Raw genomic sequence first — 20,148 nt, forward strand, 5'->3', positions numbered from 1 at the left:
ATTCTTTAAACTTCTCACCTTTCTTTTTAGGAGTTCATCAGTTCCACCCCACCATGACTTTCTTGTGTCTTCTCCTTCCTGTCCACCCATTCACTCTTCCTTCAAGTATTTGTTTTACAATTTGATTCTCATTCATTCTCCTGGTAGAGAACAGCCTCTGTCTCTTCTTTTTTTTAACATACACACTTTGTCAGTATCCCATTCCCACTGCATTCAACTTATTTTTATCTTTCTCCTGACATGCCCAACTCTCAAATTCATATAACCAAGTGGTCAGAAGCATTTTATATGCAGCTTCCTATACTTAAAAAAAAAAAATGGAATGCTGTTCACTATTTTAACATTGTATCAATTTAGATGCAAATGAACATAAAATGTACTGTATATATTAGGAAAAAGTGAGTCAGAATGCAAAATATTAGGGAAATTGCTTACCAAGGTATAGAAGAATACAATGATTAAAAATGTACACAGAAATGGATATGAACGTTCACATGTGGTCTTTAGCAAATCCAATCTAACTTTTTTTTTAAAAAAAGCAGCTACTATGAAGCAATGCTTTATTTTAAAGCAGTCACTTCACAGTACAGTGGTACCACGGGTCACGAATGCTTCTGTTCATGACCAATTCGGGTCACGAACAGCTCTGTTCGCAAAATTTTGCTTCCGTTTGCGAACGCCGGATCGGATGACGAACAGGATCCGCGGCCATTTTCCCTCCCGTGACACGTGGTCGTGGCTTCCTGTAAGGAGGGGGACTCTCCCTCCAAGCAATAACCGCCTCCCTCCTGTCCTCCACGCCAGAAGTCGCGTCGAGCAAGGTTAGCGTTCTCTCTCTTCGTACTGCACTTTATGAAGCAACATATGCTTCAGAACAGATTAACCGTAATTACATTGAACCTTATGGGAAAATTTGATTCGGGACGCGACCAAAATCGGGTCATGACCACATTTGGAGGGGTCAGAACGGATTAACCGTATTTACATTGAACCTTATGGGAAAATTTGATTCGGGTTGCGACCAATTCGGGTCACGACCAGAGTCGCGGAACAAATGAAGTTCGTGAACCGAGGTACCACTGTAGTTGCTAGAAGTCCTCCGTTAAAATCTTGCTGGCAAGAGATGTAAAAACTTATTAATTTCCAGTTCCTCCAGCTTTGTTGGATACCATATCATTTCCAAGTAATTACTCTGTGGGAAACCTTTTGGCTTTTTAAAAATTTTTATTCATACATGCATCTTAAAGGCTACTGAGTCGGTGTTAAGGAAAGCATTTTAATTGCTTTGTGATATTAGTGAGAATTCTCTCTCCCTGCCCTTCCTTTCTAACATTAAAACAGAGGGAGCATGAGAGAAGATTCTTTGCCTATTTATTTTGGGAATGGATTGTACGTCTCAGTGATGCAGCTATTCATGTGTGAAATACAGGAAAAAAAATGTTAATCGAGGCAGACTTGTGAAATGAAATTATTTACAAGTGGCTTATAGAGGAGTAAAAGGATTTTGAGACTGTTGTACCTCTACTGGACTCAGAACTTAATTTTTTAAAGATAATTGGAAGGTTGAACAGTGTCCTATAACAGGCAGCTGCCCTGTATTGTAATAGTTTGATTTCAACTGAATTGCATGCTAATTACTAATATTCATAACTATGCTATACATACTCTTTGAAACTCCTAGCTATTCTGGTTACTGCTTATAAAACTGGAAACGTCTGGGTGAGAAAAACAACCACAAACCCAATCTTACCTTGATAGCAAGCTTGAATTATTTTTTTTTTTCCAGGCTCTTAAAGTTGGTGCAGTTTTCCAGAATTCTTTTCTTGTGTAGCCCTTGAGCAGAAGCTTGCAATTTCAGAGGGCGCAAAGTTACTTGAAAGAAAAGGAGGGTGACGTAGGCCAAGTGCTGTGCCGAACACTTAAAAGAAAAGAAGGAAACAGATGCACTAAACCAATTGCCATGTAGAGGATCAAGCAACAGTTATAGGAACAGTGACCATATCTCCTTTATTATAAAGGACAGTCCTTTCAGAAAGCTGTCCTTTAGATTTATTTATTTTTCAAAAACTCACTTTTGTCTTTTATTTTGGTCATTTAACGTTTACTGTACAAATGGCACCCCTCCATGCACAGTCTTCTGCATTCATGTGAAAAATATGGAAATGGGATTGTCTTTTTAAAATAAAATTACCTAAACTGTTTGATTTTAGGTATTTTTATTAGAATATGCATTTTTGTAAATTTTTTCTTGGTTTTGCTCTTGGATTTTCCTTTGAAAAGCAAAGTTATAAACATAAGGAATTAAAAATTCTTCTCCTTATGAGCCTCTTTCAGATTTGCTCCTTTTTCAGGTTTGTCCTTAATTTTTCCAAGAAAATATGGTCACCGTAGTTATAGCTAGCCTAAGCATTCAAGCGGGGGTGACACCAAACCAACGGAGCAGCTTATCCAGTCTTTTTAAGACAACTGCATTTAGAGAGCAGTGAAAATTTAGGGCCAACACCCTTCTTAGCCCCTCCCCCAGCTGTTAAGGAGTGGTGGTAATTTTCTCAAGCTTGGATGGGAAAACACAGTCTGAGAAATATATGTGACCCCTAAATCACTCAAAAGCTTCTTTGATTGTACCATCAACTTTCAGCAATGGCTGAAAAACGAGACTTACCAATTTTCAGCTGCTTTAATGATTTGTAGATGGGTGCTTCATTTGTGCTACTGCATCTTCCAAAGCCCTCTTTCCAACCAAACCTAAAGCCTTGCATTTTATATTGAAGATTACATTTCGCTGCAAGATGCTGGCTTGAGACTCTGCCACCTTGGAAGATGTCAACATTCAACTAAATGAGTTTACTACAGATTGCTTTGTAAATGTTCAGGGAACTGGGACCCTACTTTACTTAATATGTATTTCTCACATTTATTTTCTGGGAATGCAGTGCACACCCATTGTTTTCAATGGAAGTCTTCCCCCTCCCCCCGAACTAACAATCATATATAGGAATGCAGAGGCTACATTTCCAATGGAACTGTGGAGGGAGCCCACCCCTGCTACTTCCATGCTATCTATCAAATTAAACCATTTTCTAATAACTGATATGAAATGTTTTAGAACCCTAATATTGTATCCTAATGATCCATTTAGCAGCACATTTAATGTAGCCTGATCTCTGCAATTAATGTATCTTTATGGATGGTTGTTTTAGTTCTAATGCAGATTTGCTTTTCCAATTCTGAGTATGCAAATGATATATATACTTAATTAGAAATATAAGTAAAGGTTTAAAAATTATGAGCTCCCAAAATGAGCCTTTTACTTTAATTTATGGACCATTAATGCACTTTCTTGAGTTGGAGTACCCACTGGAACTTTTTCACACTTTTTTCTGAAATCATCAAGGTAGTTTTTCAAGCAACACAGGTACAATAGATCTCTAGGTGCTACTTTTCATTGCCAATTTCATCAATACAATCATTTGCATGAGTGCATGGTAAAAATGGTACCAAGCATACAAAAATCATGTCTGTTGTTTCATTGATTTCAAAAGGATACTTCATTAAAATTTGACTCTCTATTCTTAATCCATGTCTTTTATTCTCTTAAGGCCCCTTGAAAAAAGAGACATGAAAGAATAGGATATAAATAATATTGCTTAAATAACCTCATGAGGTGGGGAAAATTAAATTGTCCCTTTGGTCAGGTTTCTCTTTGCATAGCACAATAACTTGCTGAGATAAATATGAATTTGCTGTTGCCCACTCCTGGTGTGTGGCCCTAAAATAGGATTTCTGATCATGTTGTGGGGATCTGCTGAGTTAGAAGCCCAATCTGCAGAGTTCTGTGTATCCCATTATGATATTAGAAAGATAATTATTGAGCTTCCCTTAATTAGACTAATACATAGGAAATCTGGTGGAGCAGATTGTGTGAAGTAAATTATATATACCAATTAGTAGATGGAATACACAGGGAGCAAACAGGCAAGCTCCACTGGATACGGCTAGTCTATGAATGCATGCAGACAATTAAGAAGCCAAAGTATATGAGCCCCAGCAAAGGTACTGAATTTTGTGGAAAACAATGGGCATTTTACCGGCTCCCCAACAGAATGGAATTTTTGGTCCCTCGGTGAAAACACTGCTTTTCTGCTTCATAGAAAGTGAAGCAGCAACCTCTTCATCCAAATTTATAAAAGATAATGAGGTCCTTCATGGTGACTTGCTGCATGATTACAGATGATACATTTTCTATATCAAATATGTGCAAAAAGTACCATTTGGAAGTTTTCATTTGCAGAACTATCAAATGACCCTATAACAAAAAATACTAGAGCAGGTCACAAAGAGTAGGCCTTCTGAAATTCTTCCCCAAGGGAAAAAGATATTCTCCAACAATTTTCAAGGGCAGAACTCCTCCTTAGCAATGAGAATAGCACCACTAGTGAAAAAGCCATTTGGATTCCATGGAAACATGGGAAGATAGCATGGAAGACAGTTGAATAATGCAAAGTAGGACATGTAGAATGTGACGAGAACCCCACACTCCAAAATTCTCTTTTCCTTTAAAAGAATTTTAAAACAAACTCTGTATTGTCAAATTGAACAAGAACTGATAAAAGAATGTTTCTGCTGAGCAATTTAAAAAAAAATCCTCTCCAAATGCAGGAATTTCTCATGTTTTTTTTTTTAATTGCTTATAAGTTATCTTATATTTCTTACTTCCATTTTCAAATGTGTATCAGTCTTCTTTTACCCATGGAAATTGAAAATGGCTGAATTATTCATCTACCGGATCACGAATACTTTTTTACCTTTCTCCATACAATCATGAATATGGAACGCAAGACATAATGGAGAAATAACCCACTTTTTGATTGTGAGGTCAGCAACAGTGTATCACCTGGACGTAAAAGCATTAGATTATTCCCTTTGAGAGGACTCTTCATAAAACACTGCACTAGATTAAAATTACAGAAATGGAAAATTGCGAGAGAAGTTAGTGGTTCTGGTCCAATAAGCTGCTGTTCAGTACTGTATAGGATCTGGAACTGCGCCAAGTGTAACAAATGGTTGTCCAGCTTTTACCTAACTACTTTCAGTGGAAGAGCATCACCACCCTCTGAGAAAAATCACTTTTATCATTAAATACATGAGTTTAGTTTTACCATCAAGAGCAACAGAAAACAAGTCTGTTCCTCTCTTCTTCAAAAGGCCTTTAAACACCATGCCTCCCTTTAATATTCTCTTACCCTAGTTAAGTTTATCAGAACTCCCAAAAGGATCCCAGAAATTACCTTGGCTTTAGAAGTAAATTTGGATGTGTGATCACACATATGTGCTTATACCCAGGAGGTAGTACAGAAATAAAATAAAAAACAAACCCCAATCTGCCCATATGGAAGAAGCTAAGGGTGATGCAAATCCTCCTGTTAAACCTAAGACAAGGGAGGAAGAATGAAAGAAATTAACATAACAAAGTCCAGTGATTACATTTAACAATTGTGTGAATAAGAGGGTGATTAAAACAGTTAAGGAATCTCCAGGAAGCTCTGTAAATAAATGTTTCTTAGATTGTAAGCTAGGGTTGTGATTAAGATATACACCCGCATTGTAGAGGTAAGACCATTGAATATTGGAATACAGTGGTACCTCTACTTACGAACTTAATCCGTTCCGTGACTCTGATAGCAAGTCGAGTTGGTCGCAAGTCGAGGTAAATTTTCCCATAAGGTTCAATGTAATTACCGTTAATCTGTTCCGGTGTCCACGGACCACGTGTCAGGGGCAGAAAAATGGCCGCAGACCACGTGGAATGGGCGGAAAATGGCCGCGGACCACGTGGAACGGGCGGAAAATGGCTGCGGATCCGGTTCGTAAGTCGAGGCGAGTTCATAAGTAGAGGTAAATTTTTGGGGCTGGAGCTGGTCGTATCTCGAAAAATTCGTAAGTAGGGGTGTTTGTAAGTAGAGGTACCACTGTATAAGCACAGATTATTTGCACTAGAAAGAAAAAGCATCACTTCTGTTGGTAGAAGAACCCTGTGTATACACTATGTCTGAATTAATTCCTGCCCTCTTCCATTCCTCCAACATCATTCCATATAAGGCTTTCCAACCTCCTGCATAAGTCTTGAGCTGAACCCAGGCTGAAACCCTCTGTTTTGCCTGACAGGCTTACCTGAGCATTAAGATCTTCAAGAGAAAATGTTCTCTTTGAAATGACACAATTAGAGGTGTGCCTGATGGAGGGTCTTCTTAATGGTGACATTTCCTACTGAGGGAGGACAGGCAGTCTTTCTCCTTATTGCCTTTCTGTCATCAGGTTAAAACATTTTTAGTTAGACAGGACTGTCATGCACAAGCATCGGTTTGCACTAGTGAAATTGGAAGGAGGCTAGGCATTGTTGTTGCTTTATAAATGAGTTTTAGCTGAGGTTTGAATTTGGATTTTAATTACATTGTTGATTTATTTTTATTTTGTTAGCCACCTTGAGCACCACTCTTTAGTGACAAAGCAGAGTATGAATTCCATAACAATCATCATAAATAAATCCGAGCTATCATTCTATGAGTAGCTCCAGTTTATCTGTATCCTTAAAATGTGGTTCCATAAACTGATTGCTATTGTGTTGCTTTTTTTCTCTGACTTGAGAGATCATAAGTTATAGATACAGGTAGTCTTCAACTTACGACCACAATTGGGACTGGAACTTCCATCACTAAACAATGTGGTCATTAAGTGAGTCATGCCCAATTTTACAACCTTTTTTGGTGCAGTCATTAAGGAAATCCAGCTTCCCCCATTGACTTTGCTTGTCAGAAGTCCCCTAGGAAGGTTGCATGTGACTCTGGGATGCTGCAACCATTGTAAATACATGCCGCTTGCCAAGCACCCAAATTTTGATCACGTGACTGCAGGGACACTATGATGGTCATAAGTGCGAGGACCAGTTGTAAGTCACTTTCCCAGCATTGTCATAACTTCAAATGGTCATTAAACAAATGGTCATAAGTTGAGGACTACCTGTAGTGTATTCTGTCATCTTTTAACTTTCAGGAAATTATTTTTAGTTGTCTGCTAAAATTTAATGGATTATGTCTCAAATAGATCCCTGATGACAAAATGCACCACATTAGCACATCTATACATGTTCACAATTGTCAACATCCCAAACTAAGTTGCAGTTGGTTCAATCATATTTATATGCTTGGATTGCAGGCTGCACCTGGAATTCTATTTATGTATTACTGTAATTAGAGATGTGCATTAAACTGACTTGAATTCCAAAATGAATTGGGATAATTTGGACAGAACTGAAGAGAAAAAAGTAGTGTTTTCTGAGTGATGGATCTAACTTCTAATCATGGTTAATTATTTTTACCAGGCCTCTCCAATCACACTGCTTTGTGGGTTGGATATTTAGGAAATATATAAGAGGGATGTACCAAATATTCACTGCTTTTTACTATTTTTCTCTCCCAGGAGTGAAAACAACCTCTGAGCTGATCTGTATTAAATTTAGCATGATATTCTTAGTAAGGTTAACTGTACTGCAGTTCACCCAATTCTTCCAAGAAATCATAATTTAAAAACACATAGCAATTTATGTCTTTTTAATAATAATAAGCAATTTATCTTTTTAATAATAAAAATAATTAATAAATGCATATTATTATTTATGAATGCTTCATTCAGTTATACAAAACAGAAGCCTCTGTAATCATCTGATGATTCTAATCTGTGGCAAACTGAGTTATATTCAAATCGCCAAATTGGAATTTGCAGTGAATTTTGTTTATATCCTTACCATACCTTTAATGTTTTGATGACTTGTGGGTTAAAAACAAAACAAAACACCCAAACCCTAAACTGAAGATGTGGATGTAGGTGTCCAAATAAACTCTGAAAATGAAAAAAAATAAATAATCCATTCTTAGGAATACTTACCCAGTGCCTCTCTTCAAACAAGATAAGCTATAACCACAGAGGTCTGTATGTGTTTATTATCATATTATTATTTTATAGTCTTTTCACATAACTTTTCTCTGTCATTGTTGCTGCAGTTTTAGGAGGTATTTTAGTGGTTATTGTCTAATGGGGGAAAAGTGCCCCTGACAGGAAATGACTTTTTTTTAATGCTGCTACTAAGGGCAGAAAATATTAGTACATACAATCTGAATGTGGCTTGTCCTTCAGAATGTCCTTCATTCCTCAGAATCTGAGTTAATGCCATTCATAAAACAGATTATAGCAGAGTTACTGAAGTACTAATTCTTTCTTTAAAAATCACTACATAGAGGCTATTTTTGCTGTAGCCTCACTCTTCACAATGTCAGCTCCAACTAGATTCTCAGGAAAGATCATAGAACTTCATTTTGAGCCTCTGTATATATGCATGGACTGATTCAGGTATCCAAACTGGATTTAATGTTTCACTGCATCGCCCCCTGTTGCACGTGTGTATGCATGTTTCTGTTCTTCATTTTCATTTTTGTCTTTAAGAGCAAAAGCAATGAGACAAAGAGATTCAACTCAGAGGTGAAGATGGTTAAGTGAACAATCTCCCCACCCCTCAAACTTGTGTCTTTTGTACCACATAAATCATCAGAATCTTCCATTAGGTTCTGAAGTTTAGAACATTATTGTTCCCGTGTCTATGATTTCCCTCACCATCTCTAATCTAGGTACCAGCACCCCTTTTGACCTGAAACTGGTTTATATGCCCTGAAGTTATTTTTTCATCCCATCTGTAGAAAAAGCCTTGCTAACTGCACATGGTAATGGCTCTACTTCAGTTTTCCTCAACCTTGGCAATTTTAAGATGTGTGGACTTCAACTCCCAGAATTCCCCAGCCAGCCTTGCTACCACTGCAGAGGAGCTGGATAGCATAATCCTAATCCTAACCCTTTGACGCAGGAGACTGGGGTTCAAATCCCAGCTGGTACCTACCTTACCTGTAGGGGTCCTTGGGCAAAGACCCCTTAATGCTTCACCTGCCTACCTCAAATATGAGTGTGACATGAACTGAGGGAGTCATGCCAGCTCAGACGTTGCCTGGATTAACAAGGTCCGCATCAGATGTTGGAGAACCAAGACAATCTGACGATAAGTGGGCTACTGAACAAACCATACATGGAAGAATTGATGGATATATATGTATGTGTGTGTGTGTGTGTGTATATATGTGTGTGTGTGTGTTTGTATACACACACACATACAGAGATACATACAATATTTATTATTAATTGAACCCAAAGGCTCTTATATTAAGGAATAAGGTGAATAATAATCCGATGTTATGTATTATGATCATGCCAACATCTGGATGGCCACGGCCAATCCTTAGTGGTACCATACAAATGATGTTCTTCCTTTTTCTTTCTATACTTATGTGTGTGTGGTTATGTGTGTAAGAAAGAATAAAGAAAATGGTAGAAGCAGTAAAACAATACAGGAGTGTTACAAGTGGAATGCAAGGCTGGCTGGAGAATTCTGGGAATTAAAGTCCACACATCTTAAAGTTGCCAAGGTTGAGAAACACCGCTCTCCTTCGCCAGATAAAGAAAATGCCCTGTGTCACAAAGCATAATACTGCATCCTGGAGATGTATAAGACTGTTTATGTATCCTGCCTTTACTTGCTTTTTAAACCCATGAAACAATAATATGTGGTGAAAACTTGGGGCTCAGAAAGTGCCTAATGTCAGCTTCCAAAGAGTCACATCACAAGGTCCAAGTGCTTGGCTCAAGCTTGTGTCAAAAGAGCTTTGTGCTAAAAGTCTGCTCCCTGGACATGTAGAAGAAGACTTTCTAGAGCTGAACATGTAGCAGGTAGCGCTTTTCTTGGAGAAATATTTTATCCAAGAACACCTTTCCATGTACAAGTTGTAACAAAGCCAAGGTTGAGCCACACCATATTCTCCACTGTTTTCACCTAGGAAGAAGAAAAGGGAGAATGTGTTATCCATGCCATTGGACCTCTGTTAGGCCAACACACACTAGGCTTTCAGCTTTAATCAAAAGGCATTGATTAAAATCATCTGAACAAATGATTTCACGCAAAGAAGTTTATTCTAGCTATGCAAATACCTGAAGACATAGCATAGATAGGGAGAGGCCCTTCATCCAGAAACCCATTACTGCAATCTGGTGTGAAACTAAGAAACTAAGACTGAAGCAGCTGGACGTAATATCCAAGGGGGGTGGATTTGCAATATTTTTGGCACACATTTCTCAAATTTCTTTTTGGGTTGCTGTATCCTGCAATGTTTACTTCTTATCTTTTTCTGATTTAAATGTCATGGCATTTAACTCTGAGTCATTATAACAAAATGGAGTATAAAAAAAGACCACCATGTAACAAGGGGATCTCTTTTTTCCAAGTGAATGTTAAATGATAATATTTTACTTCTCTCTCTACCTCAACTTGGCAGCTTTCATTGTCATACAGTCTGTGAATGTCTTGTTGATTTTCCCGTCAAGAACGCTGTAATATTGAGTTCATTTTCCTGGAAGAATAGAATGAAAACAAGCAACTCAACTGGAACGTGAAGTCCCAGTGTATCTTTGACAAATACAACTCCCTTGTGCAGAGTAAGAAATCACCATATCAAAAGGTTAATGCCTGTAAGGATGTGTTTCTTGTCCCTGAGGTAGAAATATTTGACTCAGTCCATAAAGGTAGTCCTCGACTTACAACCACAATTGGGGTTGGAATTTCTGTCACTAAGTGATGCAGTCATAAAGTGAGATGTCACATGACTGCATCACTTAACGACCACAATCCCAGCAATTCCCCTTGCCATCATTAAGCGAATTTCACCAGTCATTAGCTAAAGACCCACCCCAATCCAAGCCATTCCAGGGTTGGTTCCTCTGTTACAGGTGCTCCCTGGTTCTGCTTATGGTCACTCACTCACACACTCACACCCTGTTGAGGCACGCAGATCTTATAAGTCCCCTTTGTTTTCTACCTGGGTTTTCCAGATAGGTGTGGCAGGAAAAGACAAGACACACAGCCCTGGGCAACAGGCAAGAAGTAATTAGGGACACACACATATCACTTTCAACCGAACACTGAGGCACAACAGGTTTTTGGAATACATGGAGACCCAGTGAATATAAAGTAACAGCAAAACTTTACTGGTTACAATGTACATTTGCTCTTTCACACATGCGCACACACACTCATCCACACTTACCCATGTCCTTCCCACCTGGGCTGCCAGGCACTAGCTAGAGGGATGGAAGCCGCCAAGTCTGGATCCAAAGACAACTTAAAGAGTGGGCGGGCTTCAGGAGCCCTTTCATCCTCCAAAGTCCTTGCTTTGTTGATTCACAAGACTGGCGGCTTCTCTTGCCTTGTTAATTAACAAGTCTGGTAGCTGTTGATGGGTTTGGGTAGAGGTTGAGGCCCAACTTCCTTTGTTTGGTTCTGAAGACATTTTTTCCCTTTGTTTCCTTAATGACTTGTTTCCTTCTTATCTACCTCCCTCAAGGGATCTTTTAGACAAGATTGCTGGCTTTTTGTCCTCTCTGCTTACATGCCTGCTTCATCTTTAGTTATGGCAGCTTCAGCCTAGTCTCACACCTCCTGGCCCCAAGCCTCAGTAAGGTAAAGGACTGCCTCCAACTTCCCCCCCCCCACCTATCTCCCCCTCCCCCTGCCCACAATCTCTGCTGTTTTGGCTGCCCTGCACCCTGCCTGGAGGGGCAGCAAGCAGCCCCAGAACCTCACAGCTCTGGGGCTGCAAGAAGCCCCTGAGCCACAGCTCAGCATGAAGCCACAGCTGCCCCAGCCCAGCCGTGCAAAGCCACCCAAGCCACCCCAGGAAGCATTCGTTTGCCCATCTGCCTCTTCTCCCAGTTCCCCTCACTGACCTTTTGCCTTTTGCATCCAGCCCCGGTGGCCAAAGCTGAAGCACCTTGCTGCCTTTGCTGTTCATGTTCAGACCCAGCTTCTCTGGCCAGCTTTTCCTACATGCGGTTCCTTGAGCCTTTGGAAAGCTGTGCTGCCTTTCTGAAGACTCTCCAAAGTCAGTGCAGCGTTACAGAGTCAGAGCAGCTTTCCAAAGGCTCAGGGAGTCAGCTTCCTATGATGGCTTCGCATGGCTGGGCTGGGGCAGCTGCAACTTCACGCTGTGCTGTAGCTCTTGTAGCCCCAGAGCTGTGCAGTTCTGGGGCCGCTTGCCACCCCAAAAGGCAGGGCGCAGGGTGGCCAAAAAGGGCATAGATGGGGGAGAGATAGGTGGAGGGGGGGAGTTGAAGTGCCCCTGCAGTTGTAAGTATGGGTGGGCTCCAAGCACCCAAATTTTGGTCACATGACCTTGAGGGCTCCAACGGTTTTAACTTCAAGCATGGGTTGTAAAGTCCCTTCATTCAGCACTGTCGTAATTTTGTTTTTTTTTTTTTTTTTTTTTTTTATTTATTTATTTTAGCACTGTCGTAATTTTGAACGGCTGTTGAACAAATGGTTATAAGTCAAGGACTGCCTATATTGCTTTTATGTTATTTGATCATGTCAAAATTCCATGATTCTACTTTTTAAATGTATGACAATTAGCATTTAATTTCAGATATAACTTTCCATAATATACTATTTATATTGCATCTTTGTGTAATCTATTCATTTTTGATTAGGTGACTCATGATCAAATAACTTCCTAAATTTCAGAAAATAATGTAATCTGGGTGATAACCACATTATCAGTTGACACAAATTATTTCTGCAAATACTTTGATAGGGGCATTTCAATGATCTCCTGGGGAGATTATATGCAGAAGGCAAAGGTAGCTTCAGAGAGATCTTCATAGTTCCATCTGATGGACAGCCATTATTTTAAAGTTGCGTCCCAGCTTCTAAAACTTAGGAGAGCAAATTTGACCTCTCCTCTCCTTTTATTGCTTTTCCTCTCTGGAAATTATGGTTTTTCAAAAATTTAATCCAAAACTAATAATGAAGCTTTGATTAAAGTTTAGGTCATGTGACAGCATCCATACTTTTGATTTTTACTTTCCTTAAAGTAAAGAACTATTTAATTACTAGAATAATGTTTATCATCAAGAAATTGGAGAATGAAAGTAGCAGAGGAGAAAGAAAGAAAGAAAGAAAGAAAGAAAGAAAGAAAGAGAGAGAGAGAGAGAGAGAGAGAGAGAAAGAAAGAAAGAAAGAAAGAAAGAAAGAAAGAAAGAAAGAAAAAGGAAGGAAGGAAGGAAGAAAGGAAGAAAGGAAGAAAGGAAGAAAGAAAGGAAGAAGGGAGGGAGGGAGGGAGGGAGGGAGGGAGGTTTTTTCAGGGGGAGTAAAAAAAAAGTCAAGATGGCAGGCATGATGAAAGGAGATGGGCTTTGATCCCACAGTTGTGCTCACCATGTTCAACTTTGTCTTCCCACAAATGCCCTCTGATGATAGCCCTGCCCATATCAGTCTAACTCAAATGGGTCATGTTGCACAGAGATTTATGTAAGTCTTTCAGACAAACATAGACTTGCTCTGCAAGTTATCTCTACATGTATTGTCTGGAGTGGTCAAGGGGTTTATAGGTGCATGAAGCAAAGCTGAATCCCATTTCTAATGGTTCTACAGAAAGAGTTGCTCATAGCAATTCCAGAGATTTCACTGGACTTAAATACCTGTCTACTGAGAGGCGTCTACATCTACTTCTGCTTCATTGACTATGCAAAAGCCTTCGATTGTGTGGACCACAACAAACTGGCAAATTCTTAAAGAGATGGGGGTACCAGACCACCTTACCTGTCTCCTGAGAAATCTGTATGCGGGCCAAGAAGCAGCTGTTAGAACTGGTCACGGAACAACTGACTGGTTCAAAATAGGGAAAGGAGTACGACAAGGCTGTATACTGTCACCCTGCTTATTTAACTTATATGCAGAGTACACCATGAGAAATGCCAGACTGGAAGAATCACAAGCCGGAATTAAGATTGCAGGGAGAAACATCAACAACTTCAGATATGCAGATGATACCACCCTAATGGCAGAAAGTGAAGAAGAACTAAAGAGCCTCTTGATGAGGGTGGAAGAGGAGAGTGCGAAAGCTGGCTTGAAACTCAACATTAAAAAAACTAAGATCATGGCATCTGGACCCATCAGTTCCTGGCAAATAGAAAGGGTAGAAATGGAAGCAGTAACAGACTTCATTTATTTGGGCTCCAAGATCACCGCAGACGGAGACTGCAGCCATGAAATTAAAAGACGCTTGCTCCTTGGGAGGAAAGCTATGGCAAACCTAGACAGCATATTAAAAAGCAGAGACGTCACCTTGCCGACAAAGATCCGCAGAGTCAAAGCTATGGTTTTTCCAGTAGTAATATATGGTGTGAGAGCTGGACCATAAAGAAGGCTGACCGCCAAAGAATTGATGCCTTTGAACTGTGGTGCTGGAGAAGACTCTTAAGAGTCGCCTGGACTGCTAGGAGGTCAAACCAGTCAATCTTAAAGGAAATCAACCCTGACGGCTCATTCAAAGGATTGATAATGAAGCTCAAGCTCAGATACTTTGGTCACCTAATGCGAAGAGAGGACTCTTTGGAAAAGACCCTGATGCTGGGAAAGATTGAAGGCAAAAGGAGAAAGGGACAGCAGAGGATGAGATGGTTAGATAGCAAAACTAAAGCAATGAGCATAAAACTGAGCCAACTCAAGGAGGCAGTAAAGGACAGGAAGGCCTGGCGCAATATGGTTCATGAGGTCACGAAGAGTCGGACACGACTTAACGACTGAACAACAACAACAAGAGGCGGGGACATAGATTGCATATCTCTTTTAAATAGTAGATAAAGGATTTTGTTAGTGATATTTCTGTTCATTTTAATTATTAGAGCAATCAGGTTTTGAAGATTTTGAATTGTCAATGCAACCATTCAGAGAAAGAAAACCATGGTAAAAAGGATACTCAGAACTTGTTATAGATAATGCAGTTGTTAAAATTGTGTACATGAAAATATTTCATAGCTAACGTAAGCATAAAAAATAATTGATTTACAGCTTGTAAAACCTGCAACAGAAATGAATATGGGTAGTGATACCTAAAATACTCTTCACTGGGTCTATGTTGGAAACTGACAATAAATTTGAACTTTAAACTGTATTTTTTTATTTATTAGATGTATTCATTGTTCCATTCATATATTCCATTACAGTAATATATTTAGTAATACAGTGCACCTCAATTTAACAGATCAGTTGAAGGGAGGGGAGTGCTTTATTCCTTTTTTTCATTTTTCAGTGATTTACCATGATGCCTGACATTCCTTCCTAGTTCAGGTTTAATGTGGTTCTTGGTCTTCTAAAGTGATATATATAGTATACTTAACTATGTACACTTTATTAATGGTAATATTAGAAAGCTATAACCTCAATGATATTTTTAAATCTCTAGTTCATTCATTTGTAATCTATTCCTTTATTATTGTTTCATGCTTACTCTTGTTTATTTGTTTATATATAGTTTCTTTAAAGATAGGATTTTATTCCTGCTTGCCTGAAAAAGAAATCAGAGAGTACACCCTCATGACAATTTACATTATTTGCATGATGTCATTACACAAATTAGGTCAATTTCCATGGAAATTTGTCCATTGCATGTGAAGTCAATTGTATTATGTTCCAGTAAATCAGAGTTTCACTATATGCCTATAGAAAACACTAAGAACCACATTATGATGTGTCACGAACATTGTTGCAAATATATAGGGTCCAGAGCCATAAAAAAGAACACATTCCTGGAATTTGTGGTGCTCTTGCCTCACCCAGTGATTGGTCATAATTTTGAAAGCTTAATTCAACACATAACATTTGTTAGCTGGCATGAAAACAATCGTATTTCAGAAAGTTATGAGTTGTTTCATCTCTGGTTGGAGCCTATCTTTGAAAATACAGCATAACCTTTGCTATCCAGTGAAGGGGTCTGATATCTGAATAACGTTGCCTATAGGATGGATGGTTGATAGTGATTGCGGTGACTCTCCATGGATTGAGACAGGGGGATTGCTACCCGATCTGGAGATGGTGGGGATTGAATCTGGAACCTTCAATGTGTGAAGCAGGTGTCCTGCCACTGACCTTTTAGACAGCATATGCATTGGGGCTCCGTTAATCCTTCAAAAGAGATGCTTCAATATGTATGAGAATGAAGTATAAAGCACCTCTTTTTAAATAATTGAAGCCACTGTTTCTTTTTCCAGACACATATGGCTGCTTCACTGGGAAAAATGGGAAGAAAAGTGATGTGGTTATGAATGAAAATATATATATGAGGACCACCAGAACCAGCATCCAAAGCAGTTGAGCAAGTTGGGAAACAGATGTTCCAGCTTTAGCAAATTGAGAAGATGTGCTTTGTACAGGGGCATCTGTAGGGGAGGGGGCAACGATGATGTCCAAATGGGTGGGAGGTGACTGAAACTCTGCTTCTTTTTAGTGTATGTCATTTGGACTGCATGCATGGAAAAAAGCGTAGGACTTCAATTACTGCCACACCCTCCCTTTTGACATTGTTCACCACCACCACCCTTCAGATGCTCCTGGATTTATACATTCTCCCATGCTTTCTGAAGCACCTCTTTCAAAGGATTTGCACAGCTTTAAATATACTCCAAAATGGCAAATGCAATAAGCAGGGGGCAGACTATCTGTAAGTTTGTGTAGGAGCAGACAACAATAGCAGTCAGAAATTATTAATAATTAACAAATAACTCTGAGTTACACATATATATTAATAAGTTTGTAATAGTTATAGTCATAGTAGTAGTAGTAAGTGATTGGCTTTGAATTCCAACCAAATCTGAATTTATATAGAAGCAAAATTTCTACTAACAGAAGATGTGTTTCAATATGTGAGAATAACTGGGATATTAAATCATTAATTAGAATTGTTAGTTGCAGAAAAGGAAGAATGATAATTTAAAAAAAAATTAAAGTATTTAAGCAGACTACATTATACAGAAGAATAGGTAAGCATCTTCTAATGTGCTGTCCTGTGTGCAACACAATTTGTGATCTAAGAAATATAACTTGTAATGTTAAGGTGCAATTAATCAAATATTGTCTAAAATGAATAAAAAGACCATTGACGAAAAGGACTGAACAGGATAAAGTGTAAGAACATGCTTTCCTGTTCTAATACATATTTTTAAAATCACATGGGGGATCATAAAATTGGATGTACTCAAGAATATAGGGTATTTGAAGGTCTGTATGCTGCTAACATGATGCTGATGCAAAATGGCAGTGGAAAGGAAGCGTTTAGATTGCCATTTACAAATGCTTTGAGTAATCTTCCTCCATATCCACTTGCATTACAAAAAGTCCATGGAGCAATTCAGAAGTGGTTTATTATTAACTTCTGGGACTTTTTAAAATTTTCCAACCCAGTCTATTGATTGACTGATTATGTGCCATCAAATTGGCGTTGACTCTCAGTAACCACATAGATCGATTTTTTCCATTACTTGGTCCTTCAGGTTTTCTAATAGCATTCATTGCCATTGTAACTGAGTCCATCCACCTCGCTACTGGTCTTCCTCTTCTCTTTCCTTCTACCTTTCCCAGCATGTCAGCCTTCACCAGAGACCTGGGTCTTTGCATAATGTGTCTGAAATAGGATAATTTATGTTGGGACGTTTGTGCCTAAAGTGAGAACTCTGGGTTGATTTGTTTGATGATCCATTTATTTTATTGGCTGTCCATAGTATTCTCAGGAGTCTTCTCTAGCACCTTGGCTTTTATTACTAGAGTTTGCAAATCCTCTGCATTTTTGGCTATCAGCATAGCAGAAGTTATTGATATTTCTTCCTCCAGTTTTAATACCACACTCATCTTTTTCCAATCCATCCTCCCTTAATATATATTCATCATATAAGTTGAATAAATAAGGGGAGAGTATACAACCTTGTCTCACTCCTTTCCAACCTGGAACTGGTCTGTTTTGCCATGTTCTGTCCATACTGTGGCTTCCTGACCTGTATATAGGTTTTGCATGAAGGCAATGAGATGTTCTGGGACTCCCATTTTTCTAAGCATGCTCCACAGTGTGACATGACTGACACAATCAAAGCCCTTTCTATAATCTGTGAAGCACATAGTGACTTCTTTTTGGTATTCTTTGGCTTTCTCAATTATCCAGCATGCATTAGCAATAATGTCTCATGTTCTTTGGCCTTCTCTAAAGCCAGCTTGAACATCTGGCATCTTTTTCCATGTAGGGGTCTAATCTGTGTTGGATGATACTAAGCATTATTTTACTAGCTCATGAAATTAAGCATCTTGTATGATAATTTACATATTCTGTTAAGTCTCCTTTTTGGGGGGTATTGGAATGTCGATTGATCTCTTCCATTCTGTTGGCCACTGTGTAATTCTCCAGATTTGTTGGGATAGCTTGGTTAAAACCTTTGCTAATTCTTCTGTTGTTGCCATATTTCTATAGGTAGTCTTCCAATTTGGTAATGACCGAAGTGCTGATCTAACTTTATCTTCTAGTGCTAGAGCTTCTAGTGAGTAGGGAATATCTTCTAAGCTATCTTGGATGTTGACATCTCTGCTGTACAGTGTTTCAGTATACACCTTCCATCTTCCTCTGATCTCCTTTGAATTGGTTACTATCTGTCTATTGGCATCCTTTAGCATACCAACTTGAGGTTGGAAGTCCTTCTGAGTTCAGAGATCTTTTTCCATGCCTGTTTCCATCTTCAGTGCCTTTACAGGTATTACTGTAATACTGCTTGTGGTCTCTAACAGCTCTCTGAAACTCTTTGTTAAGTTCTTTTCTGAGATTTTTGTCTTTCTTGGCTGTGGCATTTCTTCTCTTCTTGGCAATTGCCAAGTTTTTTTCTGATATCTGGTTTGCCTTCTTCTGTTTTTTCATCTTTGAACGTTTCTTTTCACATTCATGTTTAATGACTTCTTTAAGGTCATTCCACAGTTCCTCTGGTTCTCTATCAATGAGGTTCAGGACTTAAAAGTGATTCCTGATGTTCTCCTTGAAAATGGTGGGTATATGCTCAAAATCATACTGTGGACACTGGTTGGCTTTCTTCTTTAGCTTAACTTGGAACTTCCACATGAGCAGTTTGTGACCTGTTTCTCAGTCAGTATTTGGCCATATCTTTGATGCTATAACTGAACCAATTTTGAGCCAAATCACCATCTTTAAGTCCAGATTATCTCTCAGGTTATTGTGAGAAAAATGGAAGATGGGAGTGCTACATGTGCTGCCTTGAGCTTCTAGAAGAAAGGCTATATAGCTAATGGATGAATGAAAACCCTGAGAGTTGTTTAACTTTTATTCATGCATTCATTCATTTAGCCAATTACTGTTTTAATGTCTCACTTTTCTTCCATCATGGCTTATCTCAAATTGGCCTATCTGATTAACAAGCAGCTTTCCATCCTAGCATTAATCATATTTACCCTGGCTTTGTTTTAGCATTGTGTGATTTCTGATCATGTCCATCAGCCCCTCTAAATAACCTTATCGATGAGCTATGTATGGATAATATTATAATGTATTTTTATATATAATTTATATTTAGTATTTTATTCAAGACCTCAAGGCATCATAGATGGAAGACCCTACTCCCATTCCCCCCCACCATATCAACAACCCTGTGTGGTAGGTTGGGCTGTGAGAGAATGACTGGCCCCAGACTTCTGTGGCTGTGGGGTGGATTTGAACCTAAATCTAAGTCCAACACCTTAATCACTATCCTACAATGACTCTCACTCATTCTTTTCATTCTCTATGAGTAAGATCTTATCCACTGAGAAATATTTTGTACTGGAAATGTACACGTCCTGTTTAAATGTTCAGTCCATCTCAGGAAATGCTAGAAGACATCCAGCTGTTATATTACACTTGTTCTGATGAGATGATCTCATCAGTATGGATAACAGTGCTGGAAAGATTTTGCCAAGGTATTATTTTCTTTCCATGTGTATCGGCTCATCCAAATGAAAGTGGAATTTGGTCGCTGAGTTCTATATAAGCTATCCTAAGAACAGAGTATGGATATTCAGTGGATTGTATTTGATTAGAAGGCTGTATTTCATACAAGCCAGAAACATGATTAGTCATATAATCTGTAAACCCTCCAGATGGTCCAGGGAAAGCTGAATCCTCATCTGAAGTATATAAGTCC

At 38.8% G+C, this 20,148-nt stretch overlaps 1 protein-coding gene and 1 long non-coding RNA gene across 26 annotated transcripts in view; one reads left to right on the forward strand and one right to left on the reverse strand.

The window, feature by feature from the left end:
• Positions 1–20,148, forward strand: part of FHIT (fragile histidine triad diadenosine triphosphatase) — a 1,182,997-nt gene that overhangs the window by 1,142,043 nt on the left and 20,806 nt on the right. The gene's annotated exons all lie outside the window — the stretch shown is intronic.
• The window catches only part of LOC148216754 (uncharacterized), a 74,487-nt gene that overhangs the window by 7,616 nt on the left and 46,723 nt on the right, over positions 1–20,148 (reverse strand). For 11 of the 16 annotated variants that reach the window (XR_015794978.1, XR_015794977.1, XR_015794981.1 and 8 more), the window contains 2 exons: positions 10,415–10,502; positions 1,751–9,928 (listed from right to left, as the gene is read on the reverse strand). This is a non-coding gene — a long non-coding RNA (uncharacterized LOC148216754). The remainder of the gene's footprint in view (positions 1–1,750; positions 9,929–10,414; positions 10,503–20,148) is intronic. The other 5 variants (XR_015794980.1, XR_015794975.1, XR_015794976.1 and 2 more) reach the window with 3 other exon arrangements.

The sequence above is a fragment of the Python bivittatus genome, unplaced genomic scaffold (assembly GCF_059951505.1).
Source record: "Python bivittatus isolate LINGU-HERP-01145 unplaced genomic scaffold, Pbiv_v1 ctg000080_np1212, whole genome shotgun sequence".
Classification (NCBI taxonomy): domain Eukaryota; kingdom Metazoa; phylum Chordata; class Lepidosauria; order Squamata; family Pythonidae; genus Python; species Python bivittatus.